This window comes from Odocoileus virginianus, chromosome 19, assembly GCF_023699985.2.
Source record: "Odocoileus virginianus isolate 20LAN1187 ecotype Illinois chromosome 19, Ovbor_1.2, whole genome shotgun sequence".
Taxonomy (NCBI): Eukaryota; Metazoa; Chordata; class Mammalia; order Artiodactyla; family Cervidae; genus Odocoileus; species Odocoileus virginianus.
The window spans coordinates 20472951-20493847 of NC_069692.1; the positions used below are offsets into that span (position 1 = coordinate 20472951).

General features: G+C 39.6%; 2 long non-coding RNA genes across 3 annotated transcripts; both read left to right on the forward strand.

Moving 5' to 3' along the window:
- Window positions 1–4756: 4756 nt before the first annotated feature.
- Window positions 4757–15679, forward strand: LOC139029694 (uncharacterized). 2 transcript variants are annotated; one of them, XR_011481896.1, is made up of 4 exons: window positions 4757–6048; window positions 7697–9048; window positions 13936–14163; window positions 14285–15679. It is a non-coding gene; the product is annotated as an uncharacterized lncRNA (long non-coding RNA). The 2 variants fall into 2 exon arrangements; XR_011481895.1 differs by having other exon boundaries at window positions 13936–15679.
- A 1774-nt stretch (window positions 15680–17453) lies between these two features.
- LOC139039619 (uncharacterized) lies at window positions 17454–19713 on the forward strand. The gene is made up of 2 exons (XR_011492952.1): window positions 17454–17792; window positions 17996–19713. It is a non-coding gene; the product is annotated as an uncharacterized lncRNA (long non-coding RNA).
- Window positions 19714–20897: the final 1184 nt, after the last annotated feature.

The window sequence follows — 20897 nt, forward strand, 5'->3', positions numbered from 1 at the left end:
ATGCCACCCAGAGGACAGTGAGTCCCAGGCACGGAGATAACAGCATCCCTGAGGTGCTAGAGGACACCAAGGGGGCCGTGGGTCAGGAGCGGAGTGAGCAGGGGAAAGAGATGGAGGCGAGGTGGTCAGACCAGGAAAGAGGTCTGAAAGGTCTCTGCACCCCCACTAGCACCTCGGCAGCAGCAAAGACTGCTTGTTAAAGTGGTCGGGGTGAGTGGAAAATGATCAAGTCCCTGGCCACCGCCTTAGTCCCTGATGGGACCACTTGAGAAGGTGCTAGAAGGCTGAGGTGGAGCCTGTCAGCTCAGCAGCGAGAGGCTGTCCAGGCAGCCTACTCCCCACAGCTGAGCTTGAGGTCTTTCTGGAAGCTCACATACGTTCAGACACAAGCAGAGCCTCCTTTCAATAAATAAAATGTCTAGGTTTCTTATGGTCATGGGAAGAGAAAGAAAAAGGAAAAGAAGAAAAAAAAGTCCAGACTTTTTCTTTTAATTTATTCATTGGAAGGACTGATGCTAAAGCTGAAGCTCCAATACTTTGGCCACCTCATGAGAAGAGTCAACTCATTGGAAAAGACCCTGATGTTGGGAAGGATTGAAGGTAGGAGGAGAAGGGGATGACAGAAGATGAGATGGTTGGATGGCATCACTGATTCAATAGACATGAGTTTGAGCAAAGTCCAGGAGATAGTGAAGGACAGGACAGCCTGGCATGGTACAGTCCCTGGGACCACAGGCTTAGTGAATGAACAACAATAACAATTCACACTTAGGGTTTTACCCCTCCTTTGGCTAAGCCCTGCTGTAAGCTTAGAAGCCTCCAGAGAATGAGGTGGGCAAGCCTAGCTGGCTTTTCTCTCCTTAGCACCCCTCTCTCAATTACTGAGTGTAGCCTGAAGGAAAAAGGGGTTAGAAGGAGGAAGTTCCCATCCAGGGTGGAGTGGCGGCCTCCCAGCCCAGTGACTGTCTCAGAGGCGGGGCTGAGAGGGGCTGATAGCTTAAAGTCAATGGTGTCAGATTTCTGGCCTTGGAGGAGAGAATTTCAATCCTGGGCCAGAGACAAGGCTTGATCACTCAGAGCTTTTGTGTAGCAGAGTTTTACTCCAGTGAAAAAGGGATAGAGAAAACTTCTGACATAGACACCAGAAGGGGGCAGAGAGTGCCCCACTCACTAGTTTGGGTGGGGCTTTATATACTTTTTCAATTGGTTACTAACAATAGAAAGGTCTTACCAGACCCACTACCACAACTTGAGTCTTAAGATAACAAGGTTGGTCAGAAGGCTCCTGTTAAGGAGAAGCAGGTCCTGTTGTTATATAATCATTAGTATAGAGTTTAAGGTAAAACACACCCTGGAGCAAGATGGGTAAGGAGAAGGAGGAACTCCCCTCTGTGTGAAATTTAATGAGGCACCCCTAAAGTGCAGTAACGAGGGTAAAAATAATATCTTAGTGGAATTCTATAAAAAATAGAAATTAATGCAAAAAACCCCAGACGAATGAGCTATCCCACCCTTCATAGCTGGTCTAGGACAGGGGTCACAGGCACCTGTGGCGTTGTTCTGCAGCTTTGAACCGTTGAGGCAGCAGAAAGTTGCACTGAACTCCACGCTCTCTACCCACGTGTGCGCCTGCAGCCCACAAATCTACCAGACCTGCCATTCAGCACCTCTGTGACCAAGTCCTTCCTTCCCTTGCCAACCTGGTGTGCCTCTCACCCTTCCAGATCCAACTCAAGGGTCCTCTGCTTCATGAAACCTTGTAGACAAGTGTTTGTGTCCCTCCAAGATTCCTGTGTTGAAATCCTAGCTCCTGAGAAGGTGGAATCTTTGACAGGAGATTAGGTCATGAGAGCAGAGCCATCACGAATGAGATTAGCACTTCTATAAGAAGAGACGCCAGCAAGCTTTCTTTTTCCTCTCCACCAAGTGAGGATACCATTAAGAAGCCTCTCACCAGAACCCAGTCCACTGGTGCTTTGACTTCCCAGCCTGCAGAACCAAAAAAATATCAATTTCTGTTGTTTTAAGTCATGCAGTCTATTTTTGTTATTGCAGCTTGCACTGACTAAGACAATGACCCAGCCTTTGCCCTTTCCTCAGAAGTTAATAATCCTTCCATTGCATCACCCTCATATCTCACTCACCCTGATTTTGCATCTCTTCCGTAAACCATGACATCCTCTGGATCACAAAAACTTTTCTTCCACTTCTTCAAGACCCTGCAGAATATCTGGAGCATAGTAAATACCTGGAAATTTCTCTCAACAATGTATTTTGGACATTGTTATGTTTTTTTTTCAACCGTCTAATCTATTTTGTTTTTCTGATGTACCATAGTTTGTTAAACAGTCTCCTAGAGGTGTTTAAGTTTTTCTAACCTTTTGCTAGAAAAATCATGCTGCAATGACTTCTGTTATGTTGACATCACTTTGCACATGAATAGAGTATTTGATCAACAATTCAGAGACAAGGAAGAGTCACATTTGAGGTTCTGTTCAAGTTTTGTTTTGCTGAAACATCATAAACTTTTAAATTCTCACTATGTAGCACATCCTTTAGTATTTTTCTTTCTTCTTCTGTATATGTCTGACTCATAGAACTAATTATTTAAATCCTTACATAGCTTTGATAGATACAAACAAGTTGAATGTCAATGGCATCTGTCCCTTCATCTGGTTTTTTTGGTGAGGACACACAGTGAAGCTCAGCATAAAATTAATGAAGAAAGAAAAGAAGAGAAAACACAAAGCCACGACTCTAAGGCATTTACTGTTGAGTGGCTCTTCTGGGACTGATCAACTTTCTGAGTATTACTTTGCAGATTTAAGGAAATAGAAGCACATGAAAACAATTACACAGGAAAAAAATCAAGGAAACTTAAGAGAATTTTTAGAATAACAAAATGAAGCAAAAACATAGGTTTAGAAATGTCTTTGAAATTCAAACTAGATTTCTTGAATTATTTTGGAATAGCTGAGGGCTGATGGGAAGAACCACACATCTCAGACACAAATCTGCCTTCCAATTCACTGCTGTTTTGTAAGAGTTTGTGTGTGTGTGTTTACAAAATACAATGTTAAAAAAAAAAAAGTCAGGCCAACCATTTATAAACAAATCTTCCTAAATTCCAAGAATTTTCTGACAAAGTATGTCAACACAGAATGTCAAAGACCAAGTTAATTAGCTGAAGGACTGACCTCAGAAGATACTCATTAGGCCAAGTGTTTCCAACTGCACGTTGCAAAGTGATGGAATGGATGCCTGAACACCCGTGTTCTGCACTACTCTGGGTGTTCACCCTCAGCAGGCTCCTCAAAAATGCAACTGTAGCAGATATAACCTCTCATTTAGGGGTCGTTATGCGAAGAGTTGACTCATTGGAAAAGACCCTGATGCTGGGAGGAGAAGGGGATGACAGAGGATGGAGATGGCTGGATGGCATCACTGACTCGATGGGCATGAGTTTGAGGAAACCCCAGGAGTTAGTGATGGACAGGGAGGCCTGGGGTGCTGCAATTCATGAGGTCGCAAAGAGTCGGACACGACTGAGCGACTGAACTGAACTGAACTGAACTGGCTGATAGACCTTTCTCCAGTCTCAGGCCACAGATGGACTGCTGAGTTCCACCCAGAAGAAAAATTTCTGCCGGAAGCAGCACTTGCTCTCCTGGCCCTCAGGTGAATGAACATGGTCCAGCAGGCTCACACCACCCTGCTGACCTTGGGCCTTCACTGTGAGCCACGTGACGCATGTTTAGGGTGCCTAAGACGTGTAATGCCTCAGCTTGGGCTAAGATGGGAGCCTCTTTGCAGGTGAGCGCTTCCCTCAGTCACTTCCTGGCACCCCTGGTCTGGGACCCTTCCCCTGGATAGAAACAAAATATATTCCTGCCTTCTTCCTGTTACCCTTTTCATTTTCCTCTTTCACTTTGTTTTTCTGTGATCTCTAACTCCAGCCCTCTCCTGTCTGATACACTAAGGCACATGCCACCCTAGGAATGTTATGTCATTGCTAGAAGGGTTAGTTCCTATCATCTTTCCTCCCATCCTAAAACAAAGAAGCTCATGCTGTTGCAAAAAAAAAAAAAAAAAAAAAAAATCTAAAGCTTGCATATTCATAGAGACAGTCTAAAATGACATATGAGACACTTAAGCAGAGGTTACCTATTAGATGGGTGTAGAAACTGGACAATTTGGGGACAAAGATGGGAAGGATACTTTTTTTTTTTTCATTTATTTTTATTAGTTGGAGGCTCATTACTTTAATATTGTAGTGGTTTTTGCCATACATTGACATGAATCAGCCATGGATTTACATGTGTTCCCCATCCCGATCCCCCTTCCCACCTCCCTCCCCATCCCATCCCTCTGGGTCTTCCCAGTGTACCAGCCCTGAACACTTGTCTCATGCATCCAACCTGGGCTGGTGATCTGTTTCACCCTTGATAGTACACTTGTTTCAATGCTATTCTGGAAGGATACTTTTTGTTGCATATATTTTTGATCTTCTAGTTTTTGAGCCAGATATATTATCTAGTCAATGAAAGTATAATACAAAAATGAATAAGAAATATATCTAGAAAAAAAGTACTTCTTGCTACTCAGATCTGACTTTTCCATAGAGAAAATAATATAATAGGTCTATTTTGTTTTATGTATTTTAGTTTTGACAAATAAGTTTTTCTTTTTACTGAAATGGTCATAAATATGAATTGTACTGTATCTGCATTATAGTATAAGGCAATAAATTTTTTAAAATATCACTTTAACTTTCCTTTCTTATTCCATCCAGTGTGTAATAAAAATTTCTTGAGTGAAATGTTAACATTTGTAAAGTGCTTTCAAGTTTGCAGAGTCCTTCACATGCTCTATCTAATTACGACATTCACAGAAGCAGTCTGGCACAATTTTTTACTTTGCCGCTGAGGAAATGAGTTCTGACTTGTTCAAGGCCACAGAGCAAGCCAGTGGCAGAACTAGGATTTGAATCCAGTTCTCTTGGCTCTGAATGGTGCCTTAATGTTTCCTCTAATTTCAGGAAAAAAATTCATACACGGAAAATTTAAATTCAGCTTGAAAGACAAGAAAGGAAAATGAAAAACTTAAATATAACTACCCTATTGACACCACCATCATAACTCAAACACGCTGTGTTTTGCACTTCACTGTTTCCATTTCTCTACTCCTAGGTCTCCAGTGTGTTGCCCAGGAATGCTCGACACCATCTTAGAATCCGAAGTGGGCATATTTATAGTGTCTCCTGATTTTGAAAGAAGTTAAGAGCAGAGAGCTGAAAATAGTTGGTCTGAATGGGAAATGAAAATCAAATATTCTCTTATTCTAAAGGGTGCTATGAACAAGGACTAATAATGTAAGATGCAAGACATGCTATATAGCACTCTGAAAAAATATGATGCCTACATAGTTAGTTTAAGGGAAAATGGTTAAGTTGGATTTTTATGTGTGTAACATATTATGAAAAAATGTGAAGAAAGTAGAATTTCACTGATGTTGAAATTTATGGTTTTTTTTTTACTCCCACAAGCAATTACCATTTTAGCAGAAACTGGAGAAAACTAAACATTTATTTATATCATTTAACTGTTCCATTTTGTCTTGTCATCATCTTTTGGTTGAATACAACTGAGTTTTAAATGAGAAAGTCTTAACAATCTAACTGCAGGGATTAAACACACGCGTACATGTGCTATCATTCCACAGTGTAGTTGTTTAAGGATTTTGGAATCAGGACGCCTGGCTCAAGCTCTGTCCTGATACTTCCTACCTGGGAGACTTTAAGCAACTAACTCAAACTCTCTGAAGACTCACTTCCTATCTTAGAATTATATGACAATCAAGTAAGATGATAATTTAAAGCAAAAGTATACTTCTTGAAACACTGCACTGATTTGTTCATGCATACATTCAGCTAATACTTACCAGGTCCTGTTATGTGCAGGCCTCGAACCCAGCCCTGGAGAGAGACAGCAGTGAACAGAACAGCCCCAGGGAGTTTACCTTCTCTGAAGGGAGAGAGGAAATAACAAGGTAAGTGCCGCTGAAAAAAAGAAATGGAGAGAGAGGAGAGAATGTCAGGGGTACAATTTTAAGTACAGTGACTAGGGAACACTATGCTAAGAAAGAATGGCTTTCCTAAATATTAGTTGTTATTATTATTATCATAATCTATTATTCTACATTCACTTATCCCATTTGCAAGTCTTTGTGAGTAGATGGATGAATTTGACACTGTTGGTGGCAAACAGAAGATAATCAGACACACACCGTCACCGCAACCACACTCGTCCCACTTCTCTGCAAATAATTTAATGTCCTAGAATTGTTCTGTGGCCCCCTTGTGATTAAACACCTGTTTTACATGCAATTTTATAATACATCTGGTGTCAAGGTTATAATAATGTTATGATATAAACGATATGATATATGATATGATCTTGTCAAAATAAATGTATAGAGTAGATCTGTCTTTTTTTTTAAAAAAAAGTGCTTTCTGCCATGTGGTCTGTCCATTTTGATTTTCCTCAACTTGGCAAAGTCACTTGCTCCCAGTCTAAGCCTCTCCTTGAAGCAGTTGTCGCATCTGGAGCAAACAAGCGTCAGCATCTGAGGTCAAAACATACGGAATACGTGTTTTATTAATTTGCAGAAAAAAATAGAATCCTTATCCAGTTCCCTTTTATTATGATGATCCCACTTAGCTTTTCCCTTTTGTTTCTCACTTTCTTGTACTTTTCTTTCTACCTTTTCCCTTCTTCACTACCTTTCTTCTCTCAGAGTCCTGCTTTTCATCCTCTCTTCTTTCCTGTTTTAGCCCTCTTCTTATTGTGAGCCATTTAAAGTCTAGAGAGCAGTTTGCCCTGGAGTGAGAACATCTTAGACTCAAATGCAGGACAGGAATCTCCCCAGTTCCCAGGCCCCTGTTACCCCAGGCAGTTTGAGTCATCTGCAGGCTTTGCCCAAATCTCTCATCACAGGGAAGAAGAAATGGTGCCATGCACCAGCTGTGTGGTTCCAGGGAACTCAACCTCTCCAATCTCAGCTTTTTCAGCTAACACAACTATACTTTCTGGCTAAAGCTTGTTTTACAAGTTACAAATAATATTTGAAAAGTACTTGGACCCTTGGCATTGCAATGCAACTGCTGAGTGATGTACATGAATGAAGTTTAGAAGGATTGTGGTCTACTCATTTCAAATTCCAGTAAATATATGAAGAACGTTTTTAAGTGCCTGGCATAGTCTAGGCACTAAATAATAAGAATTATTATTACCTTACTTGGCACCATCCTCAGTAATTTTGTCTTTGAGCCTGGTCCTTCCTTTCTGTTCTTTGTGGTATGTCTGTTCTTCTCTAAGAGGGGCTTTATTTTTCTCAGTTTCTTTGCATGTTTCTGAAGCAGCAGGTCCTTTCTTTCCAAGTCTAAAGACCCTGGCTTAGGCCTGGGCACGTGTCAGCCAAGCATTGTCTTTCACAGCGAGGCGTTGGCAGTGCCAGGGCAGGAACGGGGGGCTCCTTGACTGCGGGAGTGGGGCCCGTCCCTCACTGCACCATATGGCCTCTGAGAACCGCATTTGATTTTCATTTAATTGAAATTCTTGTAGTAAACCACGACAATAGCATTAGCAGTAACCAGCTCTTTTAATTGTCAAAATAATCCTTGTCTGTTTTTGTGCAGATGTTGTCTTGCGCCCCGGGCAGCTGTGAGTGTGTGAACGCCTCATCAGTGATTGCGGACACTGCCCAAATGGTGATCAGCACAGAAACCTTAAAAATTACCAACAGACTACCACTTCTGTCTGCCAGCACTTTCAATGCCAGCCAGCCTTGGGGCTTGTTTTGTTTTGTTTGTTTTTTTGTTTTTTTCTACTGGAGTAGGTTGTGATTTAGAATGAGTGTTTGTGGCCCGTAAATGAAAATATAGGCTCACACCCAATTAACTAGCTTTGACAAATCAGAAGGTTCATACATGGTTTATTTGCAAGCATGAACAACAACCTAGAAAACTAGGGATCTTTTTCTCCCTTCCTTTCCCTTAATAACCTAGGACAAATGTAATAAAACTCTGTCTTTCCTGCTCTGTCTTCATATGCTATATGTTGTTAAGAATACCAAAGAAGTAAGTTATACTTCCTGTCCTCCAAGGGCAAATATAAGAAGGTTGAATCACAATGACTGTGGTTTGAGTCATTTACCAGGATATAAAAATATTAAGCTGAAAGTGTCTATTCACATGTGATTCTATCTCTTTTGACGTCCAAAGGATGTGAGTGACATAACATCTCAGTTAGGAGCATTTCCTCCAGTACAGAAGTGAATGTCTTTGTCGTATCCTTGCTTGGGTTACATACTCATCCAATTTCCCCCAATGCCTCCTGCAACTCTCCTTCAATGAGTTCTCTTGTCTATACTTTACAGGATCTCCAAAGATCTCTGCTTCTGCTAGGCCACCTAAACTATGATCCCATAAAATTAAAATGATGAGATGGAAAACCGCAGAAAGCACCACACACCTGTCAGCTGAGCGGAGCTTCGCGCTGCCAAAGGGGCCCAGGCCTGGGCTTCTGCCACGTGATTCCCTGCCCGCCTTCTACCCAGAGGGGACTGCTCATTTTTAAAAAATAGGTTTAACCCAGTTGTACCCTCTAATGTACTCTGTACTATCTTCTTCCTGTGGGTGCACTTTTCAACTGTTACAAGAAGTTCAGTCCCTTGTGAAGCATGAATTTGTCAAGATTTAGATCAGTTTTGTTATCTCTGTTGATTTTAACCAAATGGTGTTTCTGGTATATTATATGAATTTAGAGTTAGTAGATTTCATTTCATCTCAACACTATAGAGTTTGGAAAGTGTCCTAGAAGCCAGTAAGAAACCAAGCTTCTGCAGAACTGTGGATAGGTGCTTTCACCTGTTTTCTTATGTGTCACCAGGGCACTACTATGGCCATACAGGTCTGTGTCATACAAGTTCAAGGAGACTGTTCACATCGTGACTGAATGACAAAGCAGTCTGTCTGTAACAGGAAGATAGGTGAGCAAATTAAATGATCTTTCAATCCCTTTGAGCTAAAATTTAATCATTATGACAAGGTGATATTCCAACTTTTCTCTAGATTTTCTTCACATTTACTTTTTAAAATATCTTTTTTTTTTTTTACCAATGCTTTCAAACATATATTCTGGACTAAATTTGGTTTAGAAAATAGTTTTAAGTTTTGTACTATTTTCTGTAAAAGAATGAAATAGTAAATATTAAAAATTTTAACATTTTAAAGCTTTGCAGATTCCACAAAACCCAAAAATATGTAATAAAAAGAGCTTGCTGTGGAGGTCCTCTACACAATGATTTCAACTGAGATTGCTAATAAATTAAATGGATTATTAGGTGTTTAACACTGTTGCTTTCCACTGTAATTTGAATGGAATATAGCTGGGCCTGAAACATCATCATAGACACTTTGCTCTAAAGCAAACCTCCCTATCTTTATCATTGGTCTTGGAATCTAACCAAGGGAGCTTCGATACTGAACTGCTGATAGAACTCCCTTGATGAACTGATTCTCCCTGTTAAGCAGCCCTAATAGTGTCAGAATCCAGTTCTTTTTCTATAGGTAGTAATATGTTTATGTCAAATTGCTACACTCCATATCCAATTAGAAGGACCGAGAAAAGCTTCAAAGTTTATTAATACCTTGTTAAATGACATCAGTTTCTGCTTGACAACCCCAAAGCCTTCGACTGTGTGGATCACAATAAACTGTGGAAAATTCTGAAAGAGATGGGAATACCAGACCACCTGACCTGCCTCATGAGAAACCTGTATGCAGGTCAGGAAGCAACAGTTAGAACTGGACATGGAAAAAAAAAAAGAAGCAGACATGGAACAACAGACTGGTTCCAAATAGGAAAAGGAGTACGTCAAGGCTGTATATTGTCACCCTGCTTATTTAACTTATATGCAGAGTACATCATGAAAAACGCTGGGCTGGATGAAGCACAAGCTGGAATCAAGATTGCTGGGAGAAATATCAATAACCTCAGATATGCAGATGACACCACCCTTATGGCAGAAAGTGAAGAGGAACTAAAAAGGCTCTTGATGAAAGTGAAAGAGGAGAGTGAAAAAGTTGACTTAAAGCTTAACATTCAGAAAACTAAGATAATGGCATCTGGTCCCATCACCTCATGGGAAATAGATGGGGAGACTGTGAAAACAGTGTCAGACTTTATTTTCTTGGGCTCCAAAATCACTGCAGATGGTGATTGCAGCCATGAAATTAAAAGACGCTTACTTCTTGGAAGGAAAGTTATGACCAATGTAGATAGCATATTAAAAAGCAGAGACATTACTTTGCCAACAAATTGTCCGTCCGGTCAAGGCTATGGTTTTTCCAGTGGTCATGCATGGATGTGAGAGTTGGACTGTGAAGAAAGCTGAGCGCCAAAGAATGGATGCTTTTGAACTGTGGTGTTGGAGAAGACTCTTGAGAGTCCCTTGGACTGCAAGGAGATCCAATCAGTCCATCCTAAAGGAGATCAGTCCTAGGTGTTCATAGGAAGGACTGATGCTGAAGCTGAAACTCCAGTACTTTGGCCACCTCATGCAAAGAGTTGACTCATTGGAAAAGACCCTGATGTTGGGAGGGATTGGGGGCAGGAGGAGAAGGGAACTACAGAGGATGAGATGGCTGGATGGCATCATTGACTCGATGGGCATGGGTTTGGGTAGACTCCAGGAGTTGGTGATGGACAGGGAGGCCTGGCGTGCTGCGATTCATGGGGTCACAAAGAGTCGGACACGACTGAGCAACTGAACTGAACTGAACCGAAATGACATCAGGTAGCTTTGCTTTGTAATTTCCAATTCAGCAAGATCTTACAGTGAAGTGTACAGGAAGTTTACAAACTTGAAGCCTAGCCTTTCCCACTATAAATTAAACCTGTTTCCTTATAGGTATAAGCAAAACACTTAATGATCACTCTCCTCTTTCACTATCCTTTCACAGCATTCAAGACTCTTGGTCTTATTTTTTTCACCTCTAGAAAAGGATATTAAAAAAAAAAAAAAAAACTTTCACCATTTTAAGGACTCACCTGGAAACCAAACCTAACTTAAAAACTGAGTAGAGAATTCCCCATGATATCTCAGTGCTTGCTCCATACCAGGTACTGTTTGTAATATTGTACTATTACATATGTTATTACCTCATTTAATCCTCACAACAACCCTAAGAGGTAATTCCATATGAGAAACCTGAAGAGGCTAAGTAGGTTACCCCAGATCATGATCATGTCATTAGAATTCAGCAGAGCAGAACCTTGCTCTTAACCACTGATCCCCACTCCCCATCCCCGCTTTGAACTTACTTATTTGGTAGCCAAATTTCTAAACACTGATGATGCATGTAACTTATTGCCTTCAGAACACTCTTCTGGTAAGCAATGTTATTACAAGTTTATTATAATGTTATTACAAGCTTGCTCACAGAACACACTCATCATCAGTGAAAAAAAAAAAAAATGATGCTCTAAGTGTGCCTAGCCTAGTGCTGGCTCCTCCCAGACTGCTCCCACCCTGGTTTTTTTTTGATTGTCTGTTTTGCAGATGGTGCCTTTGATATTCCTTTTTTGTGTTGAATACATGGAATTTCACTTTAACTCTGAGATATTGTCTGTGCAGCATTTTTAAGGGAACTAAAATATAGAGATTGCATAGAAAACAGACTAGAATTGGTAGGCGAAAAGTAAAAAAGAAAATCGATAAAATTACAACATAAACAAGATATAGTGTTCTGAATTTTCCATAAGATAGGCTAAAAAAACTTCTTCAGAAACAATCTTCTATACGTCATTCTTATTCAACCATTACATGGCACAAATGTATATTTTCAGATAATTGGGGCAAAGCTAAGGACTTCAAAATGATAAAAGCCTTAACAAACTGGAGCCATAGTTTGAAGGCTAAAACCATGTTTTCAGTAAGTCGAAATGTTAGTGTTTAAACTGTCCAGGGGTGTCTTTGCCCTTTGAATTGAGAGTCACTGCATGCCATTGGCCTCTTTGTGTCACTGGTGAGCTTTCCGAGGCCCCGTTCTACCTCATCTCTTGAACGTGTTTCCACTCAAGTGCCACAGACATTCTCGCAAAGGCCACTGGGGATCATGGCTTTTATCACAGAGAATCTTTTCCCAAGACGTATAGTATTCAGGATGAAAAGGACGCTCCTGGCTAATTTAGGTTGCTTAGAAAGCTGAAACAGATAAAGGAATCGCCTCTAAAAAACACCACCACACTGTAATATAATCAGGAACTGGGTGAACTCAACAATAGAAGGAAGTTGAATAGGCTGACCTTTCCCAAGTTGTTTTTAAACTGACATGTGAGTGGAAGTTACTGGTGTGGTTTAGTTGCAGCTTCTGTTTTCCTAAGAAATTTGGAATTTGAGTAGGGAAGTAGCCTTGTTCTTTAGACATAGAACAAGAAAGAAGACACCTATCTTTCTGGGGTGCGGGGAGAGTAGAGGTTATTATTGTAGCTGGGATCCATTTCCCCAAAAGATACAAATAAAATTAGCGACCACTATCTTAAACAAGAAGTACTATTTAATCTCTTACTACTGAACTGCATAGTTCTACACATTGGTAGAGCTTGAGGGGAACAAGGTTTCAAAAGGGGTGTCAGAATATACTGAGTTAATAAAGGGTCTCGTCTCTTAAGAAGTGTTTACAGTTTAACTCAAAGTTTTGCATTTTAAACATGTTTGACAGTGTTTAACTTTCTTCCATCATCATTTGTCACTTTAAAAGTTATATCTGTAGTGTCTACATAAATTATGATTCCCAAGTTTTCTAACATGGTGCCAGAATACTGTGTAGGTAGTATATTGTGCTGTCTTTTCATGTAAATATATTAACAAGTCACCAAAAAGTAGAAGCTGTTGTTAAACCATGTGTTTAGAGTTGAATATAAAAAATACGGTCATTTGACCCGTGCCTCAGTGTTGTAAATGGACTTACCCAATTTACGCTTATCAGTCAAATAAAACCTTGGCAATACATTTCTAATAACCAATGCTAGAAGCTGAGCCCCAGTCAATCATTCCTTGGATTGTACCTGCACCCAGAATAATCCTGTGTTTGCAATCCTTGACTTCAAACCAAGAATCAAGTTGTCTTCTCCTTGTCTAACTTCACTGCCCTTATTCCCATTCTAGGTCCTCTCCATTTTCTCATTTCTCATTGTCTCCCATTTCTACTGAATTCCTGTCTAGGATTGCAGGGCCCATCACTTTTATATCTCTCACACCAGGGTTCTTCCACATTCTTTTGTCTCTCTCCCATACCTGTCCCGTCCATTGTCAACTGTGGATCAGTTCATTATTTGTTTTCTCTGTGTCTGAGTCAGTGGAGAAAAATCTCATTGCTGTTGATGGCAGGATTGCAAGTGCAGAGATTTTTTGGCCTGGCTCATCTTCTTGTTCTTGCTTCTCTTACTCATTTCCTACAGAAATGCTGCCGAAATTTTTCATTCTAAACCTTCCCTCTTATCCTGAAAAACTCATATTCAAGGGATGACCTTGCCTCCTCTTTCACATAAAAAACAGAAACCATTAGGATTGACCCATCTCGATTTCTTCTCACTGTAATTTACAAATATTTTCAGGCCTCTTTTCACCCTTCAAGCCCTAGCCTAACAGCTACTCTGAATCATTCTTTCTCAGTACAAATTGTCAGTTCTGTTTTCTGAGCTCCAATAATATTATGAATATAAATACTATGAAAATGATAGATTTTTACAAATATATCTTAAATTTCCTGCTGTCTATTAAATATACCTAATAAGATAACAATTCATATTTTAAGGCAAGACAGGAAAAGTTTAAACAGCTGGCCCTTTGGACCTCCTTCCTCCCTTCTAGGATGCATCATCTCAGTCACTCAGTCATGTCTGACTCTTTGTGACCCCATGGACTATATCCGGCCAGGCTCCTGTGTCCGTGGGATTCTTCAGGCAAGAATACTGGAGTGGGTTGCCATCGGGCATCTGTATTATGCATAAACTGGATCTGTCCAATGGCAGAGGTGCCTGCTCAACCATGAAGATCAAATTTTCTTCTCCTGGTGCCAGCCCTGCCACTCCTTAAAAGGTGACCTTCTTTTCTCAATCCTGTAAAGGGTCATGATGACCTACGACTTGCATTGTATATGCAGATGCATGCATGTATACTAAGTCACTTCAGTCATGTTTGACTCTTTGCCACCCTATAGACTACAGCCCACCAGGCTCCTCTGTCCATGGGATTCTCCAGGCAAGAATACTGGAATGGGTTGCCATGCCCTCCTCCGAGATCTTCCTGACACAGGGATCAGTCCCATGTCTCATATCTCCTGCATTGGCAGGTGGGTTCTTTACCACTAGTGCCACCTGGGAAGCCCATGCATGTAGATACTTTTGGTGAATTTTATGTACAATGCCAAAATATTATTTCCCTTAAAGATAGCAACTGCTAGAGAGCAGACTAGGTCAGATGACCTGGGGAGATACTGGGCCTTAGTTCTTAGCTTAAATTCTTACTTATGTCCTTATTAATGTTACTTGCTATATTACTTGTATTCTGCTTATTTATGAAATTATTGTTTCTTGTACTACCAGATGTGTGACTGAGCTGCTGATAAAGTGAATGATGATTAGATTACTTGAAATGATTGACAAAACATATAGTTTTATGAGATCAATGACCGTGTTAATGAAACTTGAGATATGGGAATAAGCAACAAAAGAGAAACATTTCCTGAACCATAACAGACATAGTAAGTTAAGACAAATATTCCAGAGGCTTTTGGCTACTGTTAACAAAACCTAGTTCAGTAATAGCACATTACCTGTCAATGAACCCCTCAGCTGACCTGGAAATGAGCAACGTGGGACAAGTTGGTCATGAAATGCCTCCCAAATCCTCATTTAAGTTAAGGCTGAAGAGGGGGGATTATAAGAATGTTGCCCACTATCAAGTTCTATAAGAATCCAGTCATTATCCACTGCAGATGCTGACCTACAATACACCCTGAAATGAATTCAGGGTGAAGATCTGAGCACTTTGTGCTCTGGGAAAACTGACAGAACTGGCCCTCAGATAGTCAGAGATTTTCAGGAGAAAACTTTGTGAACTCAGTTTCTTGCATCTTCCCGTATGTAGAAAAGCTCTAAAGTCATTAATTAAGATCTCTATTCCTCACAAGGAGCAAGATATGTGACTGACTACGTGCATTTGCCCCTCCTCTAAAATCACGAACATACTGGCCTCTTCCCTTACCTTTTTGGAATAGTCCTTTGAGGTATCAGAAAGACTGTTTCCTGGGTTATAATCCTCAGATTGGCTTAAATAAAATTTTCCATTTCTTTCTGAATTGACTATTGATTGTTTCATCACGTATCTTTAGGAAATGTAGCCTGTAATAATTATTATGTTATTTTTATAGTTTAACATTTTAAAATAAATAATACCTTCATATTATAAAACATTCAAAAGGTAAAAAGAGAAATCACTGAACATTCTTCCTCTGGGTCTAGCTGTCCAGTTTCTTGTGTATTCTCTAAAGACTGGGTGCATGTAAACAATTAAGTATTCTCCTTCATCCACACTTTTTATATTGACAGTAGTATCATATTATATACACAGTTATATACCCATTAATTAACAGTGCATACCAGAAATTATTCCAGATCAGTATATAAAGTATTACTTTCTCTCTTTTTGGTAGATTAAAGATGGCCACAAGTTCTTTGCCATACTTTTACTTAAGAGAAAGAGGCTATTTCCTTTGCTTTGAATCTGGCCTGGCCTTATCACTCATTTTGTCAATAGAATGAGGTAGAAGTGATAATTTCTAAGGCTGACCTTTAAAGCTACAGCTTTATGCCCTGGCCGCACTGCCTCTTGGAAGCTCGCCGTCTTGCTGGAAGAAGCCCAAGCCATAAGGAGAAGACACATGGAGAAGAGCTAATGCTAATACACTATGATCAACAGTCGAAGCTGACTTTCAGTCCAACAACCAGCACCAACTGCCAGCCATCTGAGTGAGCCATTTTGGACAATACAGCCTCATTGAGTCTCCAGATGTCTGCAACCCCAGCTCATATCACATAGAACAGAACTTCCCCAGCTAAGCATCATCACCCATTGAATTTTGAGAAGAAATCAATAATTGTTATTGTTTTAAGCCACTATGTTTTAGGGTGGTTTGTGAATAGCAATAAATAACCCACAAGCCGTAGTATCCCATCATATATATACACTCCCACTTTACTCAACATTTATTGATGGACATTCAGATTGTTTCTACTCCTGCTACCTTTATGCTACTACAAACAGTGCTGCAATTAACAATAATGTATATATGTCATTTTATATGTATGGATGTAATTGTGGGATGAATTCCTAAAAGTAGAATTGCTGGATAGAAGGAAGTATGTGTCTATAGTTTTGATAGATATTATAAATTGTTATGATCAGAGATTTTGCTGACTTACACTTCTATCAAAAGTGTAACAGCAAAGAAACTTTGTATTCTGTTACAAGTTAATCACTAATGGGATGTTGCCTTTAAGCTCAAATTATACATGCATGATGGCCCTTCTTTGGGATACCTGCCCCTCTGATAATGAACATTAAGCTAAAATGCATTTGTGTAGCTCACAACAAATATCCTGACAGGCTTACCTGGGAATGGCTGTAGTAAAGACGAAACTAGCACATCCCCTCCAGAGTCTGACCAGAACCAGGACTTTGCCAACTCCCTCTGGATCAGATGCTAAAGAATCTGTCCACAGTGTGAGAGACCCAGGATCGATTCCTGGGTTGGGAAGATCCCCTGGAGAAGGGAATGGCAAACCACTCCAGTATTCTTGCCTGGAGAATTCTGTGGACAGAGCAGATTGGTGGGCTACAGTCCATGGGGTGGCAAACAGTCGGACACGACTGAGCAACTAAAACTTTCTGTTTTCGTATAAAAGAAGCCTGAACTCTAACTCTGGGAAAAAAAGTTCTTTGAAATTCTCGTCTACTGTCTTCTCAGTCTGCTGGCTGAGTCGCTATTCCTTGCTCCAACAACCTGTCTCTCGATTGATTAGCCTGTCATGCAGGAAGTAGTACAAGCTTGGACTCAGTAGCAATAATACTTGAAAATTCTCCCATAACTCTCAATAACACTGTGTTATCAGACTTTTTGATTTTTGCTAATCAAAGATAGGAAATGGTATAATTTTAATTTGTAGTTCTAAGTGAACTTGAATATATTTTAATATATTTCAGAGCCATTTATATTTTATGTTAAGTGAAAGGTCCATGTCCTTTGCTCAGATTCTATTAGGATTTTTTTTTAATTTATAAAAACCCTTCAGGGAATTTAATACTTTATTTATAATAGAAGCTGTAAATATTTTCTCCCCAATTTGTCCTCTTTCTTTTGACTTTGCTTGTTATGTATAGCTTTTTTTTTAATGGGTCAAATCATCAGAATGGGGTCTTTCCCATTCTAAGAGTTTGAAATTGTTCCTTGGATTCTTCTTCATATTTTGATGTTAATTGTTTCTTTCATTTAAATCTTCTCTAAAGCATGAATCTAAATTTGTTTTCCAGATGGCTTTCTGTTGTATTTCCTAATCTATGTCCAAGTCTTCCTTGTAGCTCTTGATCTCCTCCAGGGCAGGAACCTTGACTCTTTATGGATATGTCCTAAAAGCCTAGCATAATGGCTCATCTATAAGAAACTCTTGGTAAGTACTGATAACCATATGAAAGAAAGTTTCATGCAGCCCTAGTTCCACAGATAAAACCACTCTTTTTGACATTATCTGGGCAGAGTTTGTTGAGAAAGAACAAATATGCTACTTAAAAAAAAATTATTTTAAACAATGCATTTTTTAAAAGTCTTTATTGAATTTATTATAATATTGCTTCTGTTGTTTATGGCCCTGAGGTATGTGACATCTTAGCTCCCCAACCAAGTTTTGCACCTGCGCCCCCTGCATTGGAAAGTGAAGTCTTAACCACTGGTCTGCCAAGGATGTCCCTGGATGCTATATTTTGAACAAGCACATTGGATACTGTAGGACTCAAGTCTCAGTGATGTAGGCATACTTCAGTCTCGTTTTTATCTGTATATACAGTATTGCTCCATGTCCTTGGTGATAGGTTCCAGGACCACTGAAGATACCAAAATCCCTGAGATCCTTAAGTCCCTTATGTAAAGTGTCACAATATTGGCTTATAACTTACTCACATCCTCCCATATACTTATCTCTATGTTACTTATATAATGTAAATGCTACATAAATAGTTGACTATAAGGCAATTCGAGTTTTGCTTTTTGTAACTTCCTGGAATTTTTTTCTGAGTATTTTCTATCTGTGGTTGGTTGAATCTAAGGATGTGAAACCCACAGATACAGGACGGCTGACTGTATTTCCTATCTATTAGGTATAACTGCTCTTTCTCTTGATGCTCATTATTAACTTAATACCTCAAATGCCAAAGTCTTATTTACTACCTTGCACACAGACCTCTTTTTAAAAAAAAATGTTTATGTATTTTAATTTTTTTATTTTTGGCTGCACCAGGCCTTCATTGCCTTGCATGGGTTATCTCTAGTCGTGGCAAGCAGGGGCTACTCTCTAGTTGTGGAGCATGGGCCGCTCATTGCCGAGGCTTCTTTTGTTGCAGAGCATAGGCTCTAGGCACATGGGCTTCAATAGTTGCGGCTCAGAGGCTCTCAAGCAAGGGCTCAGTAATTGTTGTACCCGGGCTTAGTTGCTCAGTAGCGTGTGGGATCTTCCCAGACCACGTATTGAACCTGAGTCCCACGCATTGGCAGGTGGATTCTTATCCACTGTACCACCAGAGAAGTCCAGATACAGACCTCTAATAGAAGTCTGGAATGTTGGTGGGTAGGAACGTACTTTATCACAATAATTTTAATGGTTCTTAACCCTGGTTACATAATCTCCCAACTCCTTGGTAGTGGTATAACTTTATAGAGAAATTAAGAAAAGTAAGGAAAAAAAAAAACACCCTGATATAAACCTCTTAAAAAAAGATGTGAAATATGTTTTAAACATTCTATAAACAATATGTAAGATATTCAAACAAGGGAAATGTGATGCTTCTATTGCTTGTTTTGGGTGCTGCATCCATTGCAAGGAATGTCATGGTCTTAAATTCCCTACCTCAGCAGACACTTCTGCACCTGCAAATCACCTTCAAATTTACCTAATTATCAAAACTTTTTACCACCTGGTCTCCACTCTAGACTTTCAAGTGATTAACATTTTTAATGGTTCCTTGTACTTGCTCTGATATAATGTATGCATGCACATGTGCATTCAAAAATATTCTTTCTTCCTCCTTTTCATTCCTGTGTGTTTTGGTCAGCAGAGGAAATGTTTTAGGAATGAAGATACAATGAGAAATTTGAGAAACCACTGATATCACTTGTGATGAGCTGTGGTTGAGGGGAACCCAGAAGGATGACAAGAGTAGTTCTTTTTCTAAGTATGGCCAAATAATGATTCATGCATTTACTTAATTCCCTTTAAATGAATCAAGTACCTCTCTTCCATGGATAAACTGTATTATATACTGTCTTTTCCTTGTGTTTCTCAAAAGACTATAATAAAAACATTCTCCTTAGAGGTTTAATTGGTTTAACTTTTTTTTTTTTTTTTTGCTGCTTTTTCTGTTAGTTGTACACACTTCACAGAGTGGTTGAACATGTAAGAAAGAGATATCTTTATCTTTGATGACTTGATGACATGACTATCCCTATAGCAGATTGTATTTATTCAGAAGGGCTTCCCAGGTGGCTCAGTGATAAAGAATCTGCCTGCAATGCAGGAAACCCCCTGAGTGGAGGCGACATGGATTCGATCCCTGGGTCTGGAAGATCAGCCTGGAGAAGGAAGTGACAACCTAGTGCAGTATTCTTGCCTGAGAAATCCCATGGACAGAGGAGCCTGGGTGATGGGCTGCAGTCCATGGGGTCCCGAAGAGTCAGACATGATTTAGCGACTAAACAACAATAATTTATTCAGAAACTATGAAGTTGTCTATTTGAAATTATCTCTAGTAAGATTTGTTAAAATATAACAGATCCATTTGTCAAGCTGTGGTACTCCCCACCCCTCACCCTCCACCTCTGCCTCAGTCAAGTGAAAAAAAAAAGTGGAATTCTTATGAAGTTCAGTAGATTCCCAATAGGGCAATGCCCTAGGAAAATAACAAATGTTAGGTTGCAAAAATAATTGTGGTTTTGTTGTACTTTGATGTTTGATATTGGGATACATTCTTAAATATATTTTAATGTGCATTTCTCTTTATTTATTTTTTTTTTGCTAATGACTTATTACTTGCTGTGTATTTTATATTTATTTTAGACTAGGGAAATGATGTTAGACAAAAAGCAAATTCAAGCAATTTTCTTATTTGAGTTAAAAATGGGTCATAAAGCAGTGGAGACAACTCGCAACATCAACACATTTGGCCCAGGAACTGCTAATGAATGTACAACACAGTGATGGTTTAAGAAGTTTTGCAAAGGAGATGAGAGCCTTGAAGATGAGAAGCATAGTAGCTGGCCATAGGAAGCTGACAACGATCAGTTGAGAGGATCATTGAAGCTGATCCTCTTAGAACTACATGAGAAATTGCCAAAGAACTCAACCCCAACCATTCTATGGTTATTCAGCATTTGAAGCAAATTGGAAAGAAGAAAAAGCTCAATAAGTGGGTGCCTCATGAGCTGACAGAAAATTTAAAAAAATCATTTCGAAGTGTTATTTTCTCTTATTCTATGCAATAGCAATGAACCATTTCTTGATAGTTTT